This window comes from Habropoda laboriosa, unplaced genomic scaffold, assembly GCF_001263275.1.
Source record: "Habropoda laboriosa isolate 0110345459 unplaced genomic scaffold, ASM126327v1 scaffold430, whole genome shotgun sequence".
NCBI classification, from domain to species: Eukaryota; Metazoa; Arthropoda; class Insecta; order Hymenoptera; family Apidae; genus Habropoda; species Habropoda laboriosa.
In genome coordinates this window covers 255,595-265,766 of record NW_017100565.1, presented here as the reverse complement: position 1 = coordinate 265,766, position 10,172 = coordinate 255,595, and the positions used below count along the sequence as shown (strand labels likewise).

The following is a 10,172-nucleotide window of genomic DNA, read 5'->3' as shown; positions in this document are numbered from 1 at the left end:
ACTCGCTTACGCTTGGCGAGCGTTCGGTGAACGCCGTTGTAGCATGCCTAACGCGTAGGCCGCACGATATTCCAAGTACGCTTGGCTATTTTCATGCTACGCCAGAAAGACACCTAGCGACACGCCACGCTTATAGGTGACACGACACGAGCGGCCGATCTCCGAGTGCCGTATAAAGTCGAAATCGAACGATCAGACCGACCAACCGGAATCCTCGGAATTCTCCATTCGTCTAGTTCTCTAGTTCATCGGTATACTAAATTACTCGTTATATTTTGGTTCTTTTAACCTACTTTTCCTATCGTCCGTTATATATTTCCTCTCTTCGTTTCCCTAGAAAAATCATATTTTTCTAATTATTACTCAAAAAATGTGTGTAAAGAAAATTTTACGTTACGCAATTATTTCACTTTTCGACACATGTGCAGGAAAAGATTATAATGTGAATTACGCGATGACATTTTTTTTTTACTATTTATACTGTGTTTTTTTAAACAAGATATTCATCTCTTGAGATGGTCATATAAGAGATACGAATTTATTAATAAATAGCATTATGTTACACCCATTCATTAATTATTACTTTTTATTTACGACATCTTTATGATACTTCAGATATAAAATTCATATTATCTCACACAATGTACCGAACAAATTGGTACTAGCTTAAATTACTTCTGTTTTTGTAAAAAAGCATTCGAATAAAACGTTTATCTGCAAAAAATTGCACATCAAATATTTTTTACCAAATATTTTTCAAAATAACATAAATGGTTAACATGTTTTTAAGTTTTTGACATGCTTTTGGTTGTAGTAATATGTATTAGGTCGTGTAATATAAATAGAATGAAAATTGTGTTTTAAATTCAAACAAACGTTATCTTTAGATTCATCAGCAGTAACTTATTAAGAATTCTATGAACTTTACCTTAATACAAAAACACTTAGAACTTGTCAACACCCAAGTAATCACCTGAGCGATTAGTTTCGGAATAATTAAAAATCCAACATTTCATGTTACGCAACCTAATAGTATCGTATTACAGTATTTACAAATTCATGGTACTCTGTGGTGAAAACCAACGATTCGTTGTCTCTTCTTTCGTATCCTGCAGATATTACATAATAGTTATGGGAAAATTTTAGGAATTCAATCAATTTAGACCAGATTTTTCAGGAGAAACAATTTTATTGTTAAATTCATTTTTCATTGATAACAGCTGCAAAAGACTTTCTATACTAATTTACATTAGATTGTAAAAAATATATTTAATATTCGCAGGGTTTTTTTAAATTTTTCAACTTGTAAACATGGCAAAATTTAAGATTGGCAACTTCTCTAATTTATATTATAAATTTCAATAACAGGAACTAAGCTTTGTTTTGCTTTGAATCGTAAGTTAAAATTATTAACCATCCGTAGATAAAGAAACTTTTTCACATTTGGTAGGCAAACTGGGTAGTATGTGTCTAAATCTAATTTTTTTACCGTTTCAAGCTTTCAAAAAATTTGCAAAAATTCTGAAATTCTCGTCAAAATCTCTACTACAGTATACAATTGTTCGTTAATTCAAATGTTCGAAACATTTTTCAATATAAATAAAAATTCGTTTCGAAGTAATCTGGGTTGTCCCAGATTGTCTACGATGGATGAAAAATAAAAATTATGATAATTTGTTGGAGAAATTTTTCGCAATAAATCTTACATTGCCACGGGAATTTCCTCTCGGTAGCGTGATGTCGACAGCGATATACACATATGTCGTAGATTTTCTAAGAACAAATTCCATTGTTATTTAAAGGTTTGCCAAGCAGAAGAAATTTTTTCACGTGGTGAGAGTCGTTCAGCGTATATTTTTGAATAAATCCCTACAGAAAATTGTGTTCGAGAATGAAGCAAAGAAAGAGAATTTTTTTTTTTTCTATAATTCTTTACGAACGTGACACTGCGAAAGCATGCGTCGACGAATCATTAAATTGAAAGAATGTGTCCGTTACATGCACGAAATTCCTTGCGTTCTTTTTTTTATTGGTTGCTTTATTAAAAGAATTCGATTAATTTGTCTGGATAATTGTCATCTGTTACGCGGAATCGAGAGAATTCGTATTAATGGTTAGTTACTTCCACAGAATTTCTGTGATGTTCTCGACGTCTCGCGGTTTGAAGAAATTTTGTAAATAAATTCAAGGTAGTTTGAAAGACAGCTGCAAAGTGTTGACTCAAATTCGAAATTCTACAAATTAGTTCTCAGGTACTAACGATTGAAATTTCAAAATTTTTCATAAATTCAAAATGATATTTCTTTAGAATGCACTTCGCTTGTTACGGTGGTTTTCTATTAATTTTGTGAAGAAAAAAAATGGCAGGATAAAATTCTTTTCCTACCGGAAGTATTTAAATATTATTCCATTTAATAAATTTCGCGTTATTTTTGCACTGAAAAATGCTACGAAGATGAACACGAAGAAATTAGACAAATTTTCGTTTTCTCATATATATTTTATTTGTCATATTCTTTAAACAGAATTTCATTGAAATAATTAAACAAATTGTAGCACGAATTTCCCTAAAAAAATATTTAAAAGCTTCCGGTTAAATATTTCACGAAATATTTAATTGGTTAAATTGAAATTGGGACAGTAATGAAATATGAATTATTATTTGAAAAATATTAGCGATACCTTAATTTCAGTGATACCAAATATATTTGATATGGGTACTTGAGTAATATTAGCGACACTTGAATTTCAGTGATTCGAAATGCAGTATAGTAACTATGGAACAAATGCTCGCAGCGAGATTCGATTGAAAGTAGAAAATAGAGGCAATGTTGATGGAACGATTAAATTTATTCGATCCACTGACCAAATTTACTTGAACAGTCGAGGGTCGATTGTCGTAAATCTGAGGAACTTCATTACATTCATTCAGTGATACCATAAAGCGGTTACGGCCTTGTAATAAGCTTAAAAGGATTGAACGCACTCGCTTTTCTCGTCGGAACTACTTTCGATCTACTAACTTTGGCGGCTTCACCGAACCGGCACACAATTCCTATTTCACTTCTGTCCTTTTTAATACCAAATGATATCGTACGCGTGCAAAAATTGCGTCGCGCCGAAACGCAAATTACACTTCTATCTGCTGACTAGTCCTCTTATCTTTCGCATACTCGCCTCAACACGAATACTATCGTTTCTACTATGAATGCTTTTAATTGAAGATGATTATCAAAAGCGCCGCGCAGAGCTGCTTATAATTGAACGAAGTACTAGTCGATACAGGTTTAATATCGTTACTTCGTTACTTTTCGTTCCTATTATTGATATCGAACGATGGAAATTGACGCCCAGTAACGTTCGTTACGCGATAATTATTCTCCCTAAATTTTACACAATTTCGAAAGTAGACGTCGAGTGAAACAGTGGAATGACCGTTTGAGCCGCTCAGAAGCCAAAGTGACTTAATTCCGTGAAATGGAATTTATTGAATTTGTTTTATTTCTGGAAAATTATGCACCAAGCACATGTGCTTTGATACTAAAATTGGAGGAATATCAAAAAGTGGAGTTAATCATTTCGGCTTCTGAGTGGCTCATTTGTCGAATGACTCAGGCGTTTTATCGTGTTTTTATTTTAGCAAGGCTGTCAACACGCTGAATTTACAAGTGTTCCGTTTTCAAAAAATGATCTGTAATTTGGAATTTTTCCCATAAGTTCCTGTCGAGTTTTTTATCAATATTTCCAACGAGCCTTTAAATCTAATTTTTAAAAAAGCGCCTTCTAATTTCACAAATTTTTCCTATTTTCTTTTAATAACTAAATTTTCTTTACTTTTCTGATTTTCGTTGAAATATTTTTCGCTTTCGGTACGAACTTAATACTCACCATTACTTCCATGAAACTTAAATCACCATAACAAAGAAGCAGCTGTATTAGGGTAAAGTTGCCTAAATTGAGACTCATTTCTTATAAAAATCATAACTCTCGACTAAGAACACTTTTATTAAAATTCGACACATGTTTTAAAAGTATGACATGTATTCTTTTGCAAGGTACTGGAATGTACGGTAAAGAAAATTCGGTTCCTTCGTAATAAAATAAAAAGGAAAATTATGCAAATACACAGATTTAAAAAGTGGGTTCCTAATATGAGAAAACTATTTTTTCTGTCTTTTTTCACACATTGGGAATATTAAATCTGTTTCTTCAGCACCGCAGACCTCGTGGGCTGACCGGTAACACTTTGTACGCTAAAACAAAATTGGGTACCTAATATGAGACTCTTCTTATAATAGGAACTTCCGAGTAGCTTCGAGATTAAGTCTTCGTTATTTAACGATACGCAACTAGTAAGCCTTAAACTCCGTTGCATGCACTGTACAACAGTATTTATGAAAATGATTATAAACTTACTATTTTCGAGGTATTTGTAATTTAATCGAACCACTTGAAAAACTTTCTGCAACGTATTGCACAAATATGCTTGTTGAATCAAATTTCATATTTAATTTGATAATTAACGCGGTTAATTACGAAACAAAACAGCATCGCTACGACATTCAAGAGATCTGTAACGGAGATATGCTGGGGTCTCATATTAGGCTACTTCACCTTACTCGTTTCAAATGAAAAATAAAATTTTATGGAGAAAAATAATCGAGTAAGAAATCTTAGACGAAACAATGTATTTCCAAGCTGCGTTACCAGTTTCCATCGTCTTTTCAGTGTCTCCGTTGATGTCTCACTTCGTGAAATACAAATAATATATTATTCAAAGGGGTAACTCATTAGCACAACCTGATCTAGAATTTTTACCTCGCCTGAATTTTCTATATGGTCACGCAGTGCCTGTACCACAAGTGCATTCATCGTGCATGGTTCAGTAACTGGCGTTTATTTCATTGTTGTAAAGGCGCTTGCTCTAGAGTAAAATGAATTACGATGAAAATTAAAGATACGTGCTTGAAGGTTCTATCTGTACTTTGTTGCACATGAAGATTAGATTATCCGTTATAGATTTACTACTGCGTAACTCGTATATCCGATATTAATAAATTTGTTCTCTCGTGTGGGAAATTTCGCTTTCGCGTAGAAACCGTATTGAAAGGAGACATTATTATTCGACTGAAACAGGATTTGCAAGTAACAAATAAAAATTAATTTAAAGAATGGTATTTTTTCTCAGTGAAATAATTTACATTGAATGTGGTGAATATAAATGTGCCAACACTGAACTTTAGGACTAAAAAACTTTAATATTTGCTTTAATTTCATTTCAATATAGGAACAAAAGTTCCTTGATATTGATAACTTACCCAACAAATTGTATTTGAATTAAACTGTACTTTAACGACGAGAAATTGTCGATATACTTAAATAATACTTAAGAGTTATTTTTAAATTAAGTTTGAAAATTAAATGATACTTTGACGACGAAAAATTGTCTGTATACTTAAATAATACTTAAAAATTATATTTCAATTGAATTAAATTATATTTAAAGAGAAACGAGTTTAGTTACGTTAAAAAAAAGAAGGTAATTTGTTGATAATATTGAAGAAAAATTTGGTAAATTTAAATAACAGAGGGGAAATGTTCAGTTTAAATATGTATCGTAATACGTATCGCAAATTGCACGCACTGAAAGACATGAAATAGTAAAAGATGCTTTTCATCGTGATAATAACGAGCAAACTGTTCGTAAACAATGAACGACTCTTTGCTGTGAATATCCTGTGATATTCTGCGCTTAGGACTTGCGACCTAATCACTCATTCACAAGTAATATTTCGTCATTTCCGTGCTTTGAATACTATTAAGTCATGAATAAATCGAGGATTTCTTGTGAAATTCATTAACAGATGACTGTAGTTTATGAATAGTCGTTTATTATTCTTAATCAGTTATTCATTTCGCGACTGTTTTAGAAATAATTTGTTATTTACAAATCGCTAAGAATATCACTTGTGATAAATTCTGCAAATTTACGCGGCAATTTTAAATAAGAAAGATGGAAATTTCTGACAGAACTGTATCGACACTTTTCAATATTTTGAATTTAACAACAGTCGTGACTTGTGTGTATACAAATATTTTTTAAGTATCGGCTAAGCTGTTGTAAGAAAAAATTTCAAATGTAATTGCACGAATTTACAAGAAAAAGAGAAAATAATTCTTTTTGAAAATTCCAAAAGAAATTTCTTTCGGTGTTTTATATTCTGATTAATTTACGTAACGATGAATTACAAATACGAAGTACAATAACTAAGAGAGTGAATATTAGTTTTGCTAATAAACGCAGGAAACGTGGAACGCGCTTTATTTTTAGGCTACGTTTTATCTTTAGAGTATCTTTAACGTTCAGCAGTAATCTGCCAGCATACTTGAGTATCATTTATCCATTGTGGAAATTTCCTAGTAAAACCGCTCTCTGTGATCATCATTTGCGGCATCTACGTTCACAGAAAAATGTAAATACGCAAGTGTGGAAAAATTCTTCACAATGATATGCATTTTGCGCTTCTCCATTATCGTATGTTTATCTTTCAATAATTCTCTATTCTCCTCTTAAAAACGTAACATCAAACACAGTTTCACATACGACAATATCGATATTAATAACAACGCTAAAAAGGCTGAGAATACCAGACGAAAAAAGTAAAACGCTAACATAAATATTTAATTGAAAATTTTAAATAGTTTTACTTACAAAAACCATTTCGACCGAGAGGAAATAAAAAATCGTCTTTAAACAGTTGCATTCTCGAAACGCTGTTCGAGTCGAAAAGAAAAAATCGCGCGTTAATAACAGCGATACGTACGAGAGACCAGCCCGCTTCGTGAAAGTCGCGCATTCCAGACTGTACCGCGTTAGAAACCGCGGCAGGAGAGTGCTCGTAATAATAGATAGCGAGTTGATCGGTGGCTCTCAAAAACAACAGGGGATTCCGTGGACACACGGCCGTGAACGGCCTAGGACACGTAGACAACGCACGGGGTGCGTGACCTAATCACTCGCTCTTTTTTGCGCAAGTCGAAGGATGCGAATTTGCGTCGAGTTTATTGCTTCTCTAGGCGCGGTGAGCGAAGCACGAGGGAATCGAGCGAAAGAGCGAGCGAGAATGGCGAGTATGACGGCGCGGGGATCGGCGGGACGAGGGGAGCGGGGCAAAGAACGTAAAGCAAACGGGCTTGGTGGCATGGTGGGGGGTGCGGGGCGACGGATGGGAGGGGAGGGCGATCGGGGTTTCCTCGTGGCTGGCAAGGCGAGCGAAGCCGAGTTAAGTCGGGTCTTGTCGACTCTTGTCGACTCTCGGAGACGCAGCGGGGAACCGACGGCCGTCTCCGTGTGCGCTTGGCCGGGGAAGACACTCGTGGGGAGAGGGTGTTGGCGCTTCGTCAGTCTAGAGAGGATGAGAGAGGCGCTTTGTCAGACCGGAGGGGTGAGGGGGGAAGGATGCTTCGTCAGACGCGCCGCGCGAGCCCAGTCGCACGCGTGACTCACTTGCCTGTCGCGGGAATCTCCTGTTTCTCTGCCGGTGGCAGCACTATACGAATCATTGCCAACGATGCTCCAACGTGCTCCGTAGTTCTTTCACAATATTTGACGTATTTTTGCTGGTTATTTCTTCGAGGGTTGGAAGAGTACCGAACGCTTCAAATATTTTGGATACGCCGGCAGTGGCTTGTTTCTGTATTCGTGTATTTGACGAGAGAATGTACGATTGTCGTAATTCTTTATTCGTACTGTAATTTGTACATGAAACAGGTTAGTGTAATACTTCTACGTATTTACAGGGCCGCATTTATACTTTTGGAGGCCCTAGGCGTAACATTGTTACGAGGGTTCGAAGGAACAAGTCTATTTCAGTTAATGTAAATTGTACAAATTTTTTGTTTTTAAGTTTATTGAAAATATAGGTCGATATTTCCGTAATAACTCATTTTAATAAAATGAAAATGTTCAAATTAAAATTTAAAAAAATTAATAACTAGCAAATATATCTATAATGTTATCATAATTAAATAAGTTTTTAACATGTGGCTCCATAGAGCCATATTTGTAACATTTTGAAGGCTTGAAAGACCCCAATTTTCAGAACATCGAGTAAATTTATTTGGAAAAAAGGCGAAGTTTGAAAATACCAACGGCTTTCTACCGGAAATAAATTATAGATTGACATAGTCTGTGTAGTTTTCTTTTACTACAAAGCTAACATTTTCGAAGTTACAATACTTTCAAAAATAAACCTGTAACCAAAAATTTGAAATTTTTAATAATAACTATATAAATTTCAGTTAAGTAGTTTTACTTTATCTTCAATGTAATAAAATTATAATATGATTGAAAAGGCTGTTAAGCTTTCATAATGAAAAATTATGAAAATTTTATTTAAATTGGAGTTTCTTTGTGTAAAATTAAAGGAATGAAGAAACGATGTAAATTTAATTAAAAAATAAAGATAAAATTTGATCAAACGTTCAATGTTTCTAAATGATAAAGTTACAATATATAATAATAAAAATTTAATTGATTACAAGGACGAATATTTCTCACAAACTAGTAAATTTTTAAAATACCACGCGTAAACTTAAAATTTTTTAACTGCCTTTTTACAACATTTCTTTCAATTTGCAAAATATTGCAAACCTACTTTAATTATACAATTTAAAAACGTAATTTATAAATATCTATTCTTTGGAACAACTTCGAACATACTTAAGAACCAGATATAAATCTGCAAATTTTATTAAAAACAATCAAGAGTTACAAATTTCTGTAAAATACTTTTTCAATGGATTAAAAAAAAATAATGAAACTATTCATAACTTTCAACTATGTAAATCTCTAATGCTAAAAGTGAAAATTAAAAAGACAATCACTTTGAAATATTTATAAATAAGTATATACACAGATGTAATTTTTCATCAAACATAATATTTCCTCGTGTCGTTTGTAACTATTTGTCTATTGTCACCAAACTGCTGTAACTTTTAACCACGTCGTCCCTGCGATTCTATTTATTATTCGTGCGTTTCGCTTTTTTAACCTTTAACCTCTTAACGGTTCAGCGCCGAGAGTAACTGAAGAGATTTTCTTGCGACTGTGACGATATGTACCAATCGACGCGCAGCTTTTTTGGTGACTTATCGATAAATTAGGCTAGGCGGAAATTTTTGAACGTTGAAAACGATAAGCCGGTGATACATTAAAATTCATACGTGATTTGTGACACGTGCGAAATCTTTAATTTCAGAAATAAGAAATTAGTTGATCTGTTTAATTATACATATGTTAATAATGACGAATAATATGGATTAGGTGTATTTTATGTTTGTGTTCTGATTCTCTTGAATTATTGACAAACTTGCGATAAACAAAACGAAGTGAAGTTATTTAAAAAAAAATTAGAAAAGGCATTTATTTATTTGTTAAAATTTTGTTAATTGCAAATTTATACGTTTCATAATCAAAAGATTTATATTAGAAATTTATATAATTAATTCTTGGTATATTCTTTAAAATTCTTTTTCTGGTTTTACAGGAAAATTTATCCGTAATTTTACTTTCATATTTTTATAATTTAAACAGATTGTTGCTTAACAAATATGCTGCAACTAAGCAACAATTTTGTAATAAAGTAAATAGAAGTGGCATTAATAACTAACAAGTAAATTGCACTTTTTCCAATAATTCCAATGACTTCTCATCTAGGGGAAAAAAAGTTACTAAATATCCAAATTAATTGTTACTATAAACTTTTAATTTATTCTACATTTGTCAAATAAATATCTGAAAGCAACCTTGATATTTTGGATCCATCTATACTTGACTATGCGACCACGTTTTACAATTGAATGACTGAGCATTTAGTCAATATTGATACGTTCAATTCAAACTAAACTTTATACGTCTGTTAATATTCTTTCAATAGTCTAACTTAAAATTAGGTATCTTTCCTAAAATTAATATTAAAACAAGATCTCGATCACGGGAATTTTTTATGATAAGAAAATACTGTTTTGTGAAAACTTAACCCTTTATATCTGAAAGCAGTTAGTGTGTTAAACATATGTGAAATTGAAAAAAAAAAAAAATAAATCTTGCATGATATTATTAGTGTTTGATTTTTCTCCCAAGTTCGGCTGTTCGTTGTGTATTTGAATTC

The 10,172-nt window shown here is 32.8% G+C and overlaps 1 protein-coding gene across 1 annotated transcript in view; it reads left to right on the top strand.

The window, feature by feature from the left end:
• Positions 1-10,172, top strand: part of LOC108576626 — an 89,227-nt gene that overhangs the window by 792 nt on the left and 78,263 nt on the right. The window lies entirely within an intron of this gene.